Here is a 20,835-nt window from a genome sequence, read left to right on the forward strand (position 1 = left end):
TGTAAATTGTTCTGTGATTGTCCCGGATTAAATTGGGGGATTGCTGGGAAGCATGGGTTGAAAGGGCCAGAAGGATCTGCTCCATGCTGTATTTCAATAAATAAAAAAAAAGAATACTATTTGGATCAGGTGACTTATCTTTCAGTTTCCCAAGAGCCCTCTCCCTAGTCATGGCAACTTCACACAATTCTGCCCCCAACACTCCCGAACTGACTGGTACACTGCTGGTGTCTTCTACATTGTAGACTAATGCAAAATACTTTTTCAGTTCATCCACTATTTCTTTGTCCCCCATTACTACCTCTCCAGTATCATTTTCCAGAGGTCTAATATCTATTCTCGACTCTCTTTTATACTTTATGTATCTGAAGAAACTTTTGGTATCTTCTTTAATAGTGTTGGCTAACTTACCTTCGTATTCCATCTTTTCCTTCTTTATGACTTTTTAAGCTGCCTTCTGTTGGTTTTTAAAAGCTTCCCAAATGCAACGTTCCATTTAAGGTGTGTGTGCACACATCTTTTGCTACTAGCGCACAAACTGTGCATAAAGGTTGTCACTCTCTAACTCGTTGGAATGTAAAGTATATTTCAGGTTTGTACACAATCACATTTCCTTTTCTGGTTGATGCAGATGATGTTGACAATGTGGAGTTTGCAATGATTTGTCTGCAGATTTTAGAACTGACTTATTTATACTATTTTAATTGAAGAAATTATTTAGTATGCACATGCTGTTGTCACTGGGCAAAACATTACACAGCACAAGACTTTTGTGCACACTGGTCATTACAAATTAGAGGGAACACTGCCCAATCTAACTTCCCATTAATTTTTGCTCTATTATATGCCCTCTCTTTGACTTTTATTTTGGCTTTGACTTCTCTTGTCAGCCACGATTGTGTCATCCTACCTTTAGAATACTTCTTTCTCTTTGGGATCTATATATCCTGCACTTTCCGAATTGCTCCCAGAATTCCCAGCCATTACTGCTCTGCCATCATCCCTGCTAGTGTTCTCTTCCAATCAATTTTGGTCAGCTCCTTTGTTATGCCTCTGTATTTCCCTTTACTCCACTGTAATACTGATGCCTTTTTCTTTAGGTTTTCCTTCTTAAATTGCAGGGTGAATTCTGTCATATTATGATTACTGGCCCCCAAGGGTTCCTCTACTTTAAGCTGTCTAACAAATTCCAGTTCATTGCACAACACCAAATCAAGAATAGCTGATTCCCTAGTGGATTCAACCACAAGCAGTTCTAGAAAGACATCTTGTAGGCATTCTACAAACTCCCTCTCTTGGGATCCAGCACCAACCTGATTTTCCCAACCTACCTTCATATTGAAATTCCCATGACTATCATAACATTGCCCCTTTTGGCATGCATTTTCTATCTGTCATTGTAATTTGTAGACCACATCTTTACTACTAGACCATAAGACGTAGTAGCAGAATTAGGCCCATGGAGTCTGCTCTGCCATTCAGTCATGGCTGATTCTTTTTCTCCCCTCCTCAGCCCTACTCCATGGCCTTCCCTCTGAAACTGTGTCCAATCAAGAACCTATCAAGCTCTGACTTAAATACACCCTACAACTTGGCCTCCACAGGTGCCTGCGGTAATAAATTCCACAAGTTCACCACCCTCTGGCTAATGAAATTTCTCTGCATCTCTGTTTTAAATGGACGTCCCTCCATCCTGAGGCTGTGCCCTCTTGACCTAATCTCCCCCACCATGGGAAATATCCTTTCTACATCTACCATATTTAGGCCTTTCAACATACTGCTTGGGGGTCTGTTCTAACTCCCATCAGGGTTTTTTTTTATCCTTGCAGTTCCTTAGCTCTGCCCATAATGATTCAATACCTTCGCCTGTATATGGCCTCTTTCTAATGATTTGATTTCAATTTTACCAAACCCTCTGCCTACCTGCCTGTTCCTTCAATACAATGTGTATCCTTGGAGTTTAAGTTCCCAGCTATAATCTTCTTTCAGCCACAATTCAGTAATCCCCACAACATCATACATGTCGATCTTTTACTGTGCTACAAGTTCATTTACCTTATTCCGTATACTGCGCACATTCAAATATCTTTCAAATCTCTTACTATCTCTTCTTTCAGTTAGTCCTGACGAAGGGTCTTGGCCCAAAACATTGACTGTACCTCTTCCTATAGATGCTGCCTGGCCTGCTGCGTTCACCAGCAATCTTTATGGGTGTTGCTTGAAATTCCAGCATCTGCAGATTTCCTCGTGTTTGCGTTTCTAAATAACACCTTCTGTCCTATTTTCACCCTTTTCGATTTTATCCACCTTTTACGTTGCAACTCATCCTGTTGACTGTAATTTTGCCCTATCATCAGCCTCACTACACACTGCCTCTGTCTGAAAACCAACTGCCTCATCCTCAGCACTATCGGTCCGATTGCCATCCCCCTGCCAAGTTAGTTTAAACGCTCCCGGACATCTCCAGCAAACCTGCCTGCAAGGACATTGGTCCCCATTGGATTCAGGTGTACGGGTTGAATCTTCCTCAGAAGAGATGCTAACGATCCATAAATCTGAACCCCTGCCCCCCTGCACCACAGTTCCTCAGTGTTTGATTGTTGGAAAATTGAAATAGGGGCAACCTGTACACTTGTCGATCAGTTAGATTACTGCTGTTATACACTCCAGAGACTGTTGCCTGTGAAAATCCCAGGAGATCAGCAGTTTCTGAGATACTCAAACCAATCTGTCTGGCACCAGCATCATTGATCACTTAGATCACACTTCCTCCTCATTCTGATGTTTGGTTTGAATAGCAAGTGAACCTCTTGACCATGCCTGCATGCTTTTATGTATTGAGTTGTTGCCATATGATTGGCTGATTAGGTATTTGCATTAATGAGCAGGTGTGCAGGTGTATCAAATAAACTGGCCACTGAGTAAATCAACTCATTTTATCCACCATTGCTTCAGATCAGTACACACCATCATCCAACAAAAAGTTATCACCTTTAATCTGGCAATTTTGGGAGAAGTGCACAGATGCAGTCGCTCATCATCGCACAAGACCGCTGAGAAGGTTCCAGATAAAAGGAAGACACTGCCCAGAGGAGCAGCCGTCAGAGTAGTAGGGCTTTGGCTCATTGGGGCTTTGGCGAGGATGGGCCTAGGCGAGGTAAGGAGGTAAGTTACTTTCATACCTCCTTTTTCCTCTAACTTGAGTATAGTGGGTATGACTGCAGAGCCAGCTTTCTGCTCTGGATGTCAGATGTGGGATATCCAAGAGACTTCTAGCCTCACTGTTGGCCACATCTGCACCAGGTGCATCGAGCTGTAGCTCCTTAGAGACTTAAGGAACTGGAGCTGCAGCTCAGTGACCTTTGGCTTGTACGGGAAAGTGAGGAGAAGATCGATAAGAGCTACAGGCAGGTAGTCACACTGGGGCCACAGGAGACAGACAGTTAAGTGGGTGACTGTCAGGAGAGGGAAGGGAGAGCATCATGTAGTGGAGAGCACCCCTATAACTGTCCCCCCATTTTGAGTGCTGTTGGGGGGGAATGACCTACTTGGAGGAACCAACAGTGGCCGTGCCTCTGGCACTGAGTCTGGCGTTGTGGCTCCGAAGGGTAGGAAATAGAAGAGGATCACAGCAGTAATAGGGGACTCCATAGTTAGCGGAACAGATAGGAATTCTGTGGGCATGAAAAAGAAACACAGATGGTAGTTTACCTCCCAGGTGCCAATGACATAGGTAGAAAAGAGGAGTAGGCCTTGAAAGCAGAACACAGGGAGTTAGGAAGGAAGCTGAGAAGCAGGACCTCAAGGGTAATCTTGGGATTGCTGCCTGTACCACGCAACAGTGAGTATAGGAATAGAATGAGGTGGTGGATAAGTGAGCAGCTGAAGGATTGGAGCAGGGGGCAGAGATTCAGATTTCTGGATCATTGGGAGCTCTTCTGGGGCAGGTGTGACCTGTACAAAAAGGACAGTCTGCACTTGAATCCGAGGGGAACCAATATCCTGGCGGGGAGTTTTGCTAATGCTATTGGGGAGCGTTTAAACTAGACTTGCAGCGGCGGTGGGTGGGGGGGGGACTGAAGTGAAGAGGCAGAGGATGGGGCGGTTGGTGCACAAATAGAGAAAGCACGTAGGGTGTTTGTGAAGAAGGATAGGTACATGATACAGCAAAGATACACTCAGCCTGATGGTTTGAGAGGTGTCTATTTTAATGCAAAGAATTTCATAAACAAGGCAGATGAACTTAGAGCATGGATCAATACGTGGAACTATGACATTGTGGCCATTACAGAGACTTGGATGTCTCTGGGGCAGGAATGGCTACTGAGTGTGCCAGGCTTTAAATGTTTCAAAAAGGACACTTTTGATCAGAGATAGTGTCACGACTGCAAAAAAGGAAGAAATCATGGAGGAATTATCTACTGAGTCAGTGTGGGAGGAAGTCAGAAAAAGGAAGAGGGCAATAACTCTACTGGGTGTTTTTTATTGACACTTGCCCCCCTCAATAGTAACAGGGATAATGAGGAGCCAATAGGGAGGCAAATTCTGGAACTATGCAATAATAATAGGCTTGTTATGATGGGAGATTTTAACTTTCTTAATATTAAGAGCAAATGGTTTATATGGAGTGGAGTTTATTTAGTGTGTTCAGGAACGTTTCCTGATGCAATATGTAGATAAGCCAACTAGAGGAGAGGCTGTACTTGATCTGGTATTGGGAAATGAACCTGGTCAGGTGTCTTATCTCTTGGGGGGAGAGCATTTTGGAGGTAGTGATCAGAGCTCTGTCTCCTTTACCATAGTGCTGGAGAGGGATAGGAGCAGACAATTTGGGAAAATATTTAATTGGTGTAGGGGGAAGTGTGATTTCATTAGGCAGGAACTTAGGAGCAGATGTTCTCAGGGAAATGCATGGCAGAAATGTGGCAAATGTTCAGTGAACATTTGCATGGGGTTCCCTGCCTTCCATCGAGGCAGGGAAAGGATGGTAGTGCAAAAGAACCGTGGTGTACAAAGGATGTAGAAAATCTAGTTAAGAAGAAAAGAAAAGCTTACAAAAGGTTCAAGAAACTCCTGAAGTCAATAATCATTTCCTTGGTCTTGCTAATATTGAGTAAGAGGTTGCTGTTGTTGTGTCTTGACGTGAGTTGGCAACAGCACATGATGATTGTCGAGCTCTATAACAACCTACTGATGCTCTCCACTAAAATCAAGGCGAGAAGACTGCAACTAGCGGAGCACTGTCTACGCCAGCTCGAGCTACCTGCCAGCCTAGTCATCATATGGGAGCCCAAGCACGGGAGGATGAACCCTGGGCGCCCTCCCAAGACTATGGTCAACACGCTCCTAGAAGACAGAGGCGCGGCTAATGTAGATGAACTGAACACACTGATGAGGGAGAGGGAGAAGTGGAGAGTCCGTCATCATGCCCGACGCCGGCCCCTAGGCCTGAGTAGACGTAGTAGTAGTAGTTGTTGTGTCACCACTCAGCCATATTTTTGATCTCTTTCCTATACGCTGATTCGTCGCCACCTTTCTGCATGGAGGACGGTGACCAGTGGTGTTCCACAGGGATCTCTCTGCCACCCCTCCATTTTGTGATTTTTATAAATGACCTGGATGAAGAAGTAGAAGGGTGGGTTAGTAAGTTTGCTGATGATACGAAAGTTGGGGGTGTTGTGGATAGTCTGGAGGGTTGTCAGAGGCTACAGCAGGATAGCAATAGGATACAGAATCGGGCTCAAGGAGTGGCAGATGGAGTTCAACCCAGATAAGTGTGAAGTGGTTCATTTCAGCAGGTCAAATTTGAAGACAGAATATTCTATTAATGGTAAGACTCTTGGCAGTGTGGAGGATCAGCAAAATCTGATTTGATGGAGACAGACGTGAGAAGGCACAGAGGAACATCTGGAAATTTCTGAAATGCCCCGTTTGCTGCCGCTGTTACTGTGCGATCGAGAATCTCTGGAGGGAAGGCCCCAAAATCCCCGGCTTTGCCTGCTGCTGGCAACCAAGGCTGAGGTCAACCATTCGGCAGAGATGGCGCTCGGTACTCGGTGTCGGAGGGCTGATCGGAGCTCAAAGTTTTCTGACGTCTCAGAGTTGGACTGTGGTCGGGCATGGCAGGGAGATTTTTCTTCCTTCTCACGTCTGCGTGAGATGTGGGACTTCTGAGAGACTTTGAACTTTTTTACTGTGCCATGGCCTGTTCTTCATCAAATTACGGTATTGTTGCACTGTTGTAACTATATGTTATAATTATGTGGTTTTTGTTAGTTTTTCAGTCTTGGTCTGTCTTGTGTTTCAGTGATATCACACCGGAGGAATATTGTATCATTTCTTAATGCATGCATTACTAAATGACAATAAAAGAGGACTGCGTGGCCTCATAATCTAATCTAATCTTGGGGTTCATTTCCTTAGGATATTCAAAGCTGTACTGAATGCCGAGCTGTTGTCAATAAAGAGCATCCTAACATATGACTGAAGACCTAATGAGATTGCAACTACTGTGGACCTGTTCCTCTGGTAGGTAAATTGGAGAGGATCCAAGTTGCTTCTATGTTTCATCATCGCCCTCCCACAACACCATCATTGTGGCTACTGGATGATAATCATTGAGGCAGGTTATCGCATTCTTCTTAGGCACCAGTATAAGTGAGGTCTGCTTGAAGCAGGTGGGTTCCTCTGACTGGCAAAGCAAGAGGTTAAAGCTTTCAGTGAACACTCCAGCCAGTTGATCAGCACAGGTTTTTAGTACTTGGCCAGGTACTCCTGTCAGGGCCAGATGCTTTTCGTGGGATCACCCTCCTGGAGGCTGCCCATGTGTTGGCCTCTGGGACTGAAATTACAGGATTATTGGGGGCTGCCAAATGATTTGATGGTCAAAGTGAGCATAGAAGGTATTGAGCTCATCTGGAAGTAAAACCCTATGTTGTTTGATTTCACATTGTAGGAGGTGATAGCATTCAAGTCCTGCCACAACTGTCAAGCATCCTTTGTTTATTGAAGTTTAGTCCAGAATTACCACTTCACCCATGAGATAGCTTTCTGGAGATCATACCTGGACCTCTTGTAACTTTCTCAGTCACCAAACCTGAATACCTCCCACCTGCTTTCAAAAGATTGTGGATCTCGTGATTCATCCAGGGCTTATTGTTGGGAAAGACTCTGAATGATTTTGTGGCTACTCACTTGTCTACAACTGTTTTAATAAATTCTGCGACAACCATGGTGCATTAATTCAGATCCACAGATGAGTCCTTGAACACGGCCCAGTCCACTGACTCAAAGCAATCCCGTCGCTGCTCCTCTGCCTCCTGCGAGTACCTCGTTGTTGTCCTGATCACTGGAGCCTTGCTCTTTAGCCACTGCCTGTATGCAGGTAGGAGAAGGGCAGCCATATGATCAAACTTACTGAAGTGTTGCCTCGGCATGGTATCTTGGTGTAACAGTGGTCTAGTGTGTTGGGACCTCTGATGCTATAGGTAATTTGCTAATGGTATTTGGGCAGAGCTTTCTTCAAACAAGCTTGGTTGAAGTTCCCGACTATGATTTGAAGTGTGCCGGGATGGACTGTTTCTCATTCAGAGACAGCATCGAGTGCATGATTATAGATGGCTGCTGGTAGTATGTGAGCTGCAATCAGAAAAATGAAGAAGAAATGGAGAATGGAAAATGGAATCAGATCATAGAGCTAGTGAGGACAGCATCCAGGTCAGACTAATGGCGGGTAGCAGCCTCCAATGCCAGTAGTGGTTACCCACAGATGTATGTACAAGAGATTTATTAGGAGGCCAGCAATGTGATATGTTAGTGGACACCGGGTGATCAGGGTCGATAACAGACCTAACCATGCCCACAACTGGAGAGGCGATTTACATACCTAGTGCAGGGGTGAAACAATGAGGGCAGAGAGAAATGAGTCTCAGGTACTTGAGTTTGAGGGAGTGCAGTTTCCTGCGAATTTTCGGGCATGTCCAAACAATTAGGGTACTATCCTGGGGATGGACTCATTGAGTGGGGCAGGTGCTATCGTAGACTCAGGAAAAGGAGAATTAGCATGGGCAAGACAGGGGCAACAAACATGTGTGATCCCCAGAGCAGCTAATGTGACCCACAGAGAGACAGCAGCCCCAAGCCAGGATCGGAGACAGGACACTGTGTGGGAACCGTGTGTGGAGGTCCTAAAGTTCCAACACAGTCAAGAACTGTTAGAAGCAGTGCAGCTGCCTAGAGATGCTGCAGCAAAGACACCAGAAAGAGGAGAGAAAGGAACTTAAAGGGAACGAGTCTGCAAATCATGGGGCAAAGAGGAAAAATGAACACCAGTCAACAGAAGTTACAAGTACGGAGGAAAAAGCTACTGGGGCCAGTTGAGTAAGTTCATGTGGAGATGTGAAGGACCATTGCAACGAGGTTAACACATTGAGGGACTGAGCAAAACAGCAGCAAGTTATTGCAGATCGGAGAAAGTCGGGGAGCGAAGATAGTTCTCCGATAGCCAGGTAAACTAGTCATGGTAAGGGAGCTGCCTGAAAAGCTAGGCTTTGTTCCAAGGTGGACAGGACTACAGGAGGTGCTTCTGACAAATGACACCCATGTCTGTGTGCAGACCCAGCAGGGCAGCCAGCGGAAACACTGGACTCAGGTTAAGGTGTACAACTCACCTTCTTGTCGCCCTCACAGACAGGACAAGGGATGAAATCTACCTAGAAACAACGTCACTACAGAGAATATAAGTGATGAATAACAGACTGCTTCTTCACATCTGTAACCCCAATAGAAGCAAACTGAGGATTAAAGGAATGGGAAAACAAATGTCGAAAACACAGAGTGAGCACGTCACCAAGCCATGGACAGCATGTTAAAGTAAAGTGGTAACTGTACTTCATAATTTACAATTTGTATTAAGAACTGAAGACTAGTTCTTGCTTGAATAGTATCTGTTATATTCACACAACTCCAGAATATACCCTATCAATTTCATGGTCAAAGTCACATTTCTTTCCCATTTTGATGTTTAGTCTGAACAATAACTGAACCTCTTATTATAACGCTTACTGGCAGTTGGCAGACCAACTGAACCTCTTGACCATGTCTGCCTGCTTTTATTCATTGTGTTGCTGCCACATGATTGGCTGATCAGATGTTTGCATTAATGAGAAGGTGTACAGGTACACATAATAAAGTGACCACTGAGTGTATGTCTTTTCCTTTTCTCTGACCTCTGGAGTTTGACGTTCATCTTCAACGGCAGTGGCGGCAACTAGCATAACTTAGAGAGAAAACTGAAGATCCTGCATTTCTCCATTGCTTAAATTTAAACTTTATTCTGTGAGTTTCTTGTAAGAAGGGAATTTCAATGCAGCCTGATCTATATGTCAATAAACTCCTCTGAATCTGTTACACTACACTGAGGTATTATTCCGACATATCTGTCCAAATACGTGGCTGTCACCTGACCAGACCCGACTCACCCACTGGATGTTCCACCATTGCCCGGTCCCAGTACCACAGCCCAACTCCACCACCAGTAAATGGCACTGACCTGAGACTCTGACTCACTGACCTCAGGTTGATTGACCCTCGCATGCAGTTCTCCACACACTGCCCACCACCGACAGCAGTCACCGGCTTGATGAGTATCCCTCCCTAGCCAAAATATCACAGGCCACATTACTATCCATCCTTGCACTAAGTTCCTCCATCTCCACTCTCTTCCAATGCACGACCTCTACTATCCAAAGTCCCCTATAATCCCCAAATCTGGCCAAAGCCTGGAGTTTGGTTAACCTCCTTTGTATCTTCTGCACTGACAGAGTGTCTGATGTTCAGGCCTTGCTTTGTGAAGGCTAATGGAGGAGTGGGCACTCTGCCTGCCTACAGCTAGTATGAGGAAGGCTCTAGTCGGGGTCAACCTGCACAAAGCTGTGGGGCCTGACAACATACGTAGTTGTGTGCTGAGTGTTTGTGTGGCCCAGCTAGCAGATGTTCTTATGGACATCTTCAGCAACTCTCTGAAACAGTCCACTGTTCCTGCAGGCTTCAAGGTTGCCACCATCATCCCAGTGCTCAAGAGGCTGATGTCAACTGCCTTAGCAACTACCATCTTGTGGCGCTCTCAGTAATAATGAAGTGCTTTGAGGAGCTGGCCATGAAATGGATTAAGTCCTGTTTTCCCACTATATTTCCCTCCTACCATTCTGCAGGTCACCCAAATTGATCTACAGATGATGCAATAGCATCTGCCCTCTACTCTGTTCTGTCCCACCTGGAGAATGGTGTCTCTATGTTCATCAGCTGCAGTTTGGCATTCAATATGATCATTCCTCAGAAGCTAGTTGGTGAACTGTTCTTGCTGGATCTTAACACCTCTCCCTGTAACTGGATCTTAGACTTCCTGATCCAGTCTATGTTGACTGTAACATCTCTAGTTCCATCAGGCTGAGCACTGGCGACCCCTGGTCTGTAGGCTCAGCCCGCTGTTGTTCACAGTGCTGATGCATGAATGTATTACTAGATCTTGCTCTAACTACATCATTTTGTTCGTTGATGAGACAACTGTGGTTGGCTTTGTCATCAACAATGATGAGCCAGTATACAGAGAGGAGGTAGAGCAGCTAGTGGACTGGTGCGAACACAACAACTTGAGTTTCAATGTGAACAAGACTGGAGAGATTATTGTGGACTTCAGGAAGGCGCAAGCTGACATCAATAGCTCCTCCATAGAGAGAGTCAGAAGCACCAAATTTCTTGAAGTGCACATCATGGATGATCTCACCATCCCTCAACATCTCCTCTTTAGTCATGAAAGCACAGCAGTGCCTCCAACTCCTGAAGAGATTGAGGAGAGCAAGGCCCTCCCCACCCCCATTCTAACCACATTCTACTGGAATACCATTGAGAGTGTTCTGACCAACTGTATCACCATCTGGTATGGGGATTATAAAGCATCTGGATTCAAGACCCTGCAACGATTGTGAGGACTGCTGAGAGAATCATCAGCGTTTCTTTCTACCACCTCCCCCCCTCCTGCCCCCACTCCTTTCCAGCACATATACTAGAAGTGCTGTGTTCGCCAAGTCCTCGACAATGACAAGGATCCTTCCCATCTGTCCCACAATCTCTTTGACATCCTACAGTCAGGCAGAAGGTACTGTAGGACTGTTAGGCTGGAAAACTGGCAATGAGACCTCTGAACACTCTGTTACCACCCAGTACTTATTATTTAACATATACACAGTAGAATATTTAACTACATGTTGATTATGCTCTTTATGTCAACTTGGACGTTGGTAGATTTTTTAAAAATGATCTGTTAATATTATTTTGTTAATATTATTTTATGAGCTGTACGTGATAATATGTAATGTGTTTCACACCTTGGTCCTAGAGGAACATTGTTTCGTTTAGCTTTATACATGTGTACAGCTGAATTTTAATAAACTTAAACATGAATTTGATACTCACAGGAAGCCTATGGCTTTAATGATTAAAGCAAAGGTGGTGCCCCTGTGACTTTTTAAGATAATAACATCTGAGGCTTGGTCATGTTCCAAGCAAACAGCACTGGTCAAGGGTCAATGCCAAGAAAGAACTCTCAAGGAGAAACTGAAATATAACCATATAACAATTACAGCACGGAAACAGGCCATCTCGGCCCTTCTAGTCCGTGCTGAACTCTTACACTCACCTAGTCCCATTGAGCTGCACTCACCCCATAAATAAAATATGTGGTTTTTGCATTGATATAAGGTGGCTGGATTTGCAGTTAATAATATATAAAATTTGCATAGAAGGACTGTCCCTTGGATTAAAAAAGCTATCAAAACCTAATGTTTATGTTTTATATCTTTGAACTTCTACATTGTTTGCAGATAATGTGAATATTCTGTCTACATATCTTTAGGTAATAAAACTTCAATTACAGGAGAGAGCAAAGACCATCACTATGTTTACTGCAAATGATGACAATCACAAGTGCACTGATTCACAAGGCCTAATGCTAGAAAGCAATCATTTCAGCCTTTTAGGTTATTTTAATTTTGAATGTAAGTTTCAGAACCTAACCTTTCAGAGAAGCATTGAAACAAAACTTTGTTGTCTTTGCCCACCCTTTCCCAGAAGTTTAATGAGTTGCATCTGAAGCCCTATCACATTTCAACCAGTTCTGATTGTTTTAAAACAAGTTATTTCTTCCTCGTCCTTGGCGCTGGCAGGGACTTAGCCGTGGTTAGCCAATATAAGATTATTTCTGGTAAGTGGAACTGCTCAAATATATCGGTTTTTGTTGAAGGGTAGTCAGAAAATAACTGTAGCATGGGAGGCACTACTTACCAAATTCAACAGAAACAGGGCGTGAAGTAATTTCCTGAAGTTATTACAAAGCTTCCTATGCTCACATTTTTTCTCTTCCTCCTTTTTTTCCGGCTTTAATCTTTTAGTGATGGTTTATGTATATTTAATTACCTCAAGTAGAAGTATTCAGTTGTTAATTTTTAAAAAAATATTTCAAATCAGTAGAGATTTATTAGTCTTTAGATCCAGAAAATATAGTGTTGTTTTGATGTTGTTATGGCTAAACTCCAATGAGAAGTTGGCAATTTTAGAGGTTATCCAAAGAAATGCTTAACTTACTAACACTGTGCAACATGACACAGGAAAGTTCTTTGTCAGTTGTTGACAGAGCCACTCTCGGCAGTATGAATACTTTTCAGATTTCTGGGTTAAGGCATGGATTAGATATAGCAACTATCCTTCCCCCGAATCATGGTTCAACAGTGCATTGAAGAAAGTGGTCAGTAACTAAGGAGAGTATTTGGAAATAGCTGTGATTCACTCCCTGCTATATTCAACTATACTGCTGACACTCACTGTCGCGTTTCAGACGTAAATATTCCCTTGGATAAAGTGCCAGATAATAATCTGTGTGATAAAGTGAGTCACTGTAATGCGGGAATGAGCAAAAAGATCAGGAAATGGAGGATGGCAGAGAGCAGTGGGTTACAGGATTTAAGTAAAGGCACTTCTGCATTTGGCTAACTATGTCTAAGGTCAGAGAGCTGAGTGACAATTAATGACGCACTGTAATGGTCAGAGTTGGAAGACAAATTACTTCTGGCCACTGAATCATGTGTTTCAAAGTTCAAAGTAAATTAATTATCTAAGTACGTATATGTCATCATATACAAACATGAGATTCTTTGATGATCCCACTGGTGATAGCACAGGACAGTTAACATCTTAGCCCAAGTGTATTTTCATTTCAATTCTTCTTGTGGGCCAACTCAGTAAATTCCATTACCATAACAGAATCAATGAAAGACCACATCCAACAGGGTGGACAAACAACCAATGTACAAAAGAAAATAAACTGAGCAAATACAAAAGCAAGAAAAAATAATAATAAAATATGATTAAACAATAAATATCGAGATCATGAGATGAAGAGTTCTTGAAAGTGAGTCCATAGGTTGTGGGAACATTTCAGTGATGGGGCAGGTGAAGTTATCACCACTGGTTCAAGATCCTCAGTCACATATGGCCTAAGTTCTCTTAGGAAACAAAACATAAATCCAGATCTGTTGCTCCAAACTCCTGATCTCCTCTACCATCAAGTCTCAAAACATTTACCCGGCTTTCATTTCTCATGAAGCTAGAAGTTCCTATTAAGTGGTTGCTGGATGGGGATTGGTCAATGTACAGCCAGGCCAGTTTAAATGGGGATGCTGTGATTATCCCTTGTCTGAATGTAGGGTGGTGTAGCTATGTGCTTACATCATTCACATCTGCCCACTGATCAAGATGCTGAACTGCTGCTTTGTTACGCTTTGGCCAAGTCTGTGACATGGAATAATTGACTGAGGAAGTATAAATATTCTTATGCCTCCTGAAAGACCAAAAAATTCCTGCAAATGCTGAAAGTTCAAACTGCTTAGCGAGTGTCTAGAAAAGAATGTCGTTATTTTATATAAAGACTAAGTGGAATTGAAGACGTAATGTGATAATACAGAATGAAATTCAAAGTATTTCCTGATAATATATCTGTGCTATAGGTGTAGTTGTATCAGAAAATGAGTGCTGGCCACTAGGAATTGAAATTTCATAGTATGGTAGCTGGAGTCTTTGTGTGGCAGTCCGATAGCTGGTCTATTTGCTACCCATATCTTCAGCCTTTGGGGAGGTTATCCATTTGGCTGCCTTATTGGCTGAAGTTTACTTGTGGTATGTTTATTAAAAGATGAAGAAGAAAATACACTTCCTGAATAAAAGGAAGCCTCATTTTCAAAATGAGGATCAAGTTGAAGCAGCTGGATAAAGTAGAAAATATATAATTAAAATAGGATATGGTGCTAAGAGGCAGACAAGTCAGTTCTACAGGAGTATTTGGATTTCTCAGGGACAGATAAAGGAATAGGCTTGAAAATATGACAGATAGAAATTCCAGTGTGTGATTGTGTGCGCATGTATGAGATGGTGAGGGACATTTGAGAATTGAAGAGAGGTTTTATGTGGGTGTAAGGGATGAGACAAAATTTCTGACTGCCCACCTACTTCTTGTCTCATGCAACTGGAGGTAGGTACTTGGAGTTTGTTGTACACTGCAATAACTTTGAAGCCACATTTTAAATTAAATAAAATATTGTGATTAAGAGGTGCAATATGGTAAACTTAAATTTATATGTGGAAAAAAGTCAAGAAGAGAACTAACTTCATGACTTCAGTTGCAGTGAAAAATATTTCCAGCAAGCAACTCCAGCTCTCAGTACGCCATAGAAAATGGGTGTTCAGGAGTTAACTTGTACTTTATAATTGTGTGAATGAGTAAGGCTTCAGGGAAGGGCAGCATCTGCCTGGCTGAGTTTGCTCTGGAGTTCTGCGCATCTGTTTCTACATTACTTTGCTAAGCTGTACTATATAACATTGCTTTATATACATATTTAAAAAGGAATAAAAGGATTAAAACCATTGAATGGTGATAGCACAGAAAGACATTTGGTCCATCAGTTCGGTGCTGGCAACTCACCAGAGCAACTCAATAGTTCCACCCATCAGACTTTTCTCATTCTTGCTATTTTTTTCTTTACTAGCTGTTAGTTCTATTCCTTCTTGAAAGCCACAATCAAGCCTGTATCTACCACATTTGCAGACGTAGCATTTTACACCCAACCATAAACTATTAAAAAATAAAAATTTCCTCACATCGCTCTCTTCCCTTTGTTTAGAAGCTGTGACCTGCAGATCCCATCCTCTCTGCTGCTCACTATCCACTTTGTCCAGAGACATCATCATTTGATCTATTTCTATCAAGTCTTCCCTCTTCTTCTTCCTTCCTTCTCCTCCTCCTCCTTTAAAGAAAACATTTCCTGCCTTGGTAATCAGCCCTTGTAACTACAGACCTATATCACAGGAACAATTCCTTTAATTTTTTTCTGGACCATTCAAATACCATTGCATCCTTCCTATACTAATGCTACCAGAATTAAACACGATACTCCTGATACGCCAGACCATGTTTTATGCCGTTTCAGCGTGACTTCTCTATTTTTATATTCTGTGCCTCTATTGAAAATTTACAGAACTGTGCATGCCTTAAAACTGCTTTTTCAGCTTGTGCTGGTAGATTATCTCCCATCTTGTCCTGGTGACTAACTTCAAGTTCAGCTAAATTTTCTAATATCTCTAGGCATTCATTTTTAATGTATCTACTTTTTTGGCTGTTTCTTCCTTTAAAGCGGAAGCACTTTCTTCCCTGGTGAAGACAGATGCAAAGGACTCAATTCATATCCTAGCCTTGCCCTCAGCAATCATGAACAAGTTGCCAGGTTTGGTCTACATAGGCCCTACTCCTCCATTTGAGCCTAGAGAACACTTCTGGATTCCTATTTATGTTGGCAGCAGATCTTTCCTTTTTTATTCCTTGTGCCTCTCATTTTTCTGTTTTCACTTCCTCTTTGACATTTTGAAATTTGCGTGGTTCTCACTGCTATTTACAACCCAGCACTTGCAAACTTGCATCACCCAGGGAGTTTTGGAAATTGTTTTTCATTTGATCCTCAAGGGAGTGTGTCTCAACTATACCTGAACCTTCTCCTCCTTAAAGCCAGTCCGTTGATTTGCTATAGTTGTGTCTGTTAGCTGCGGGTTCTAATCTATCTGGGTCAAATCCATTTTCATTCATTGAAATTAGCCTTCCTCCAAATAATTATTTTAAATCTTGATTACTCTTCCCTTTTTAATAGGTAATCTAAATCCTACTCCCTGAGCTTCATATGGAGAGCAAGGAATTTCATTGCATCCTGCTGTTTATGACTATTCATTAATCTGGCACCCTCCTAAATGTTCCATGACTGAAACTTGGTACATTTGACCCTACTCATTTTCTAGAATCAGGTCCAGCAATGTTTCTCTCTTTGTTAAACCAGAAACAATGCTCCAGAAAATAAATCCTTAATAGCTTCTTAATATTGATACTGTCCCTGTTTATATAGGGATCACTTAAACCCCATTACAATTCCTTATAGTTATAGCATTTCTCTGCAGCTTTGCTGAATGTTTGCTCATTAATTTCTCTTCCAATCTTAGAACATGGAGCATAAAACACAGGCCAGTACAGTACAGAACTGGCCCTTAAGTTGATCATGATGCCAATCCAAATGAATTTCATCTTCCAGTGCATGATTCATATTCCTCTATTCTCTACCTGGCCAGGTGCCTACCTAAGTGTTTTGTAAACATTGTTGTTGTACCTGGTTCTACCACTGCCCTTGGCAGCATATTCTGGGCACCTACATTCCCTTTCAAAAATATATTCCTCTAAATATTCTTTAAACTTTACTGTAGACATAGGAGCAGAATTAGGCCAGTCAGCCCATCTAGATTGCTCCACCATTCAATCATAGCGGATTTATTTTCCTTCTCAGCCCCATTTTCCTGCCTCCTCCCCATAACCTTTGATGCCCTTACTAATCAAGAACCAATCAATTTCCACTTTAAATATACCCAATGACCTGTCCTCAAGCCATCTGTGGCAATAAATTTCACAGATTTACAACCCACTGGCTAAAGAAATTCCTCCTCATTTCTGTTCTAAAGGGATGTCCTTTTGAAGCTGTGGCCTCTGGTCCTAGACTCCCTTCCCACATACCCCCCTCCCCCACACTTTACGAAACATCCGCTCCATGTCCACATCTAGGCCTTTGAATAGGTGTCATTGAGATCCCCACCCACTCAAACATCTAAACTCCAAGGAGTACAGGCCCAGAGCCATCATACGTTAACACTCTCATTTCTGGGATATTTCTTGTGAACCTCCTCTCTCACCTCTCATCTTTATCCCTCTCACATTAAACCAATGCCCTCTAGTATTTATAAATCCACTCTGTGGAAAAGGCTGACTACAACTCTATCTACAAATCTCAATTTTATATACTTCTATCAGATCACCCACAGTCTCCAGAGAAAACAGTCCAAATCTGTGCAAACACTCCTTATAACTAATTTTCTCTAAACCAGGCAACATCCTGAGGAAGTTCTTCTCCTCTCTTTCAAAAGTCTCTGCTTACTTTATTGCAGCAATCAAACTTGCATATAATACTCTGAATGTGGCATAAACAACATTTTATGCGCCTTCAACATAATCTAATGTGAACTGTCTTCGCCATTACGTTTTGCTTTCTTGCCTTTAGTTTAATCTTATCACCTTTCCTGACTCAGTCTGTATTTGCTGGTGTACTGTTACATGTTTGCACTTTGCCCCTTCCTGAAGTACTTCGGCTGTGATTGCTTGTGCCTTCCTGAATACTTCCTCGTCCGGATCCCAAGTTTCTGTTTTCATCTCAACATAATTATAGTAATTCATTTGGCAGATTGATTACTTTGCAATGATTTAAGTGTTTTTTCCCTCAAGATAAATCTTGAACAGCCACATAGAGTACAGTGCAAAATTCTTATGGAATTATCCACTAGACTTTTGCACTATACTGTATGTGGCTGTTATATATACCATAAGACCAAAAGACTATAAGATATAGGAGCAGAATTAGGCCATTTGAGCCATTGAGTTTGTTCCGCCATTTCATCATGGCTGATCCATTTGTTGTCTCAGCTCCAATCCTTACCTTCTCCCCATATCCCTTCATGCCCTGACCAAATAAAAATCTATCAACCTCTGCATTAAATATACATAAAGACTTGGTCTCCACAGCTGCCTGTGGCAAAGAATTCCACAGATTCACCACTCTCTGACTAAAGAAATTCTTCCTCATCTCCGTTCTAAAATGACACCCTCTATTCTGAGGCTGTGTCCTCTGGTCTTAGACACATAGGAAGCATCCACTCCGCAGCCACTCTATTAAGGCCTCTCACCATTGGATAGGTTTCAATGAGGGCACCCCTCATTCTTTTGAATTCCAGTGAATACAGGCCCAGAGCCCTCAAACACTCTTCATATGACAAGCCGTTTAATCCTGGAATCATTTTCAAGAACCTCCTTTGAACCCTCTCCAGTTTCAGCACATCCTTTCTAAGATAAGGGGCTCAAAACTGCTCACAATACTCCAGGCGAGGCTTCACCACTGCTTTATAAAGACTCAACTTTACATCCTTGCTTTTATGTTCTAGTCCTCTTGAAATGAATATTAACATTGCATTTGCCTTCCTCAACATTGCATTTGCCTTCCTCACCACAGACTCAACCTGCAACATAACATTTAGGAAATCCTGTACACAGACTCCCAAGTCCCTTTACACCTCAGATTTTTGTATATTCTCTCCGTTTAGAAAATAGTCAACACTTTTATTTCTTCGACCAAAGTGCATGACCATACACTTGCCAATACTATATTCCATCCGCTCAGGGGATCTCCCATCCACTGCTACCAACCTTATAGTTCCCACACCCCGCACTTCCCGTTTCTACCTCCCACCCAAGATCCACAAACCTGCCTGTCCTGGCCGACCTATTGTCTCAGCTTGCTCCTGCCCCACCGAACTCATTTCTGCATACCTCAACACTGTTTTATCACCTCTTGTTCAATCCCTTCCGACCTATGTTCGTGACACTTCTCACGCTCTTAAACTTTTCGATGATTTTAAGTTCCCTGGCCCCCACCGCTTTATTTTCACCATCGATGTCCAGTCCTTATATACTTCCATCCCCCATCAGGAAGGTCTCAAAGCTCTACGCTTCTTTTTGGATTCCAGACCTAATCAGTTCCCCTCTACCACCACTCTGCTCCGTCTAGCGGAATTAGTCCTTACTTTTAATAATTTCTCCTTTGGCTCCTCCCACTTCCTCCAAACTAAAGGTGTAGCTATGGGCACCCGTATGGGTCCTAGCTATGCCTGCCTTTTTGTTGGCTTTGTGGAACAATCTATGTTCCGTGCCTATTCTGGTATCTGTCCCCCACTTTTCCTTCGCTACATCGACGACTGCATTGGCGCTGCTTCCTGCACGCATGCAGAACTCGTTGACTTTATTAACTTTGCCTCCAACTTTCACCCTGCCCTCAAGTTTACCTGGTCCATTTCCGACACCTCCCTCCCCTTTCTAGATCTTTCTGTCTCTGTCTCTGGAGACAACTTATCCACTGATGTCTACTATAAGCCTACTGACTCTCACAGCTATCTGGACTATTCCTCTTTTCACCCTGTCTCTTGCAAAAACGGCATCCCCTTCTCGCAATTCCTCCGTCTCCGCCGCATCTGCTCTCAGGATGAGGCTTTTCATTCCAGGATGAGGGAGATGTCTTCCTTTTTTAAAGAAAGGGGCTTCCCTTCCTCCACTATCAACTCTGCTCTTAAACGCATCTCCCCCATTTCACGTACATCTGCTCTCACTCCATCCTCCTGTCACCCTGCTGGGAATAGGGTTCCCCTGGTCCTCACCTACCACCCCACCAGCTTCCGGGTCCAACATATTATTCTCCGTAACTTCTGCCACCTCCAACGGGATCCCACCACTAAGCACATCTTTCCCTCCCCCCCCCCTGCATTCCGCAGGGATCGCTCCCTACACAACTCCCTTGTCCATTCGTCCCCCCCATCCCTCCCCACTGATCTCCCTCCTGGCACTTATCCGTGTAACCGGAACAAGTGCTACACATGCCCTTACACTTCCTCCCTTACCACCATTCAGGGCCCCAAACAGTCCTTCCAGGTGAGGCAACACTTCACCTGTGAGTCGGCTGGGGTGATATACTGCGTCCGGTGCTCCCGATGTGGCCTTTTATATATTGGTGAGACCCGACGCAGACTGGGAGACCGCTTTGCTGAACATCTACCCTCTGTCCGCCAGAGAAAGCAGGATCTCCCAGTGGCCACACATTTTAATTCCACATCCCATTCCCATTCTGACATGTCTATCCACGACCTCCTCTACTGTAAAGATGAAGCCACACTCAGGTTGGAGGAACAACACCTTATATTCCGTCTGGGTAGCCTCCAAGCTGATGGCATGAACATCGACTTCTCTAACTTCCGCTAGGCCCCACCTCCCCCTTGTACCCCATCTGTTACTCATTTTTATGCACACATTCTTTCTCTCACTCTCCTTTTTCTCCCTCTGTCCCTCTGAATATACCTCTTGCCCATCCTCTGGGTCACCCCCCCCTTGTCTTTCTTCCCGGACCTCCTGTCCCATGATCCTCTCGTATCCCCTTTTGCCTATCACCTGTCCAGCTCTTGGCTCTATCCCTCCCCCTCCTGTCTTCTCCTATCATTTTGGTTCTCCCCCTCCCCCTCCTACTTTCAAATCCCTTACTCACTCTTCCTTCAGTTAGTCCTGACAAAGGGTCTCGGCCTGAAACGTTGACTGCACCTCTTCCTACAGAT

At 43.3% G+C, this 20,835-nt stretch overlaps 1 protein-coding gene across 2 annotated transcripts in view; it reads left to right on the forward strand.

Annotated features, from left to right (window-relative positions):
* LOC140194991 (sorting nexin-18-like) overlaps nt 1–20,835 on the forward strand; it is a 103,798-nt gene that overhangs the window by 72,451 nt on the left and 10,512 nt on the right. The window contains exon 4 of one of the 2 annotated variants that reach the window (XR_011885339.1): nt 2,956–3,005. The exons of the other annotated variant lie outside the window; for it this stretch is intronic. The gene's annotated coding sequence lies outside the window, so the exon portion shown is untranslated. Of the gene's footprint in view, nt 1–2,955; nt 3,006–20,835 lie in introns of those variants that run through there. 2 annotated transcript variants of the gene reach the window in all.

This window comes from Mobula birostris, chromosome 3 (assembly GCF_030028105.1).
Source record: "Mobula birostris isolate sMobBir1 chromosome 3, sMobBir1.hap1, whole genome shotgun sequence".
Taxonomy (NCBI): domain Eukaryota; kingdom Metazoa; phylum Chordata; class Chondrichthyes; order Myliobatiformes; family Myliobatidae; genus Mobula; species Mobula birostris.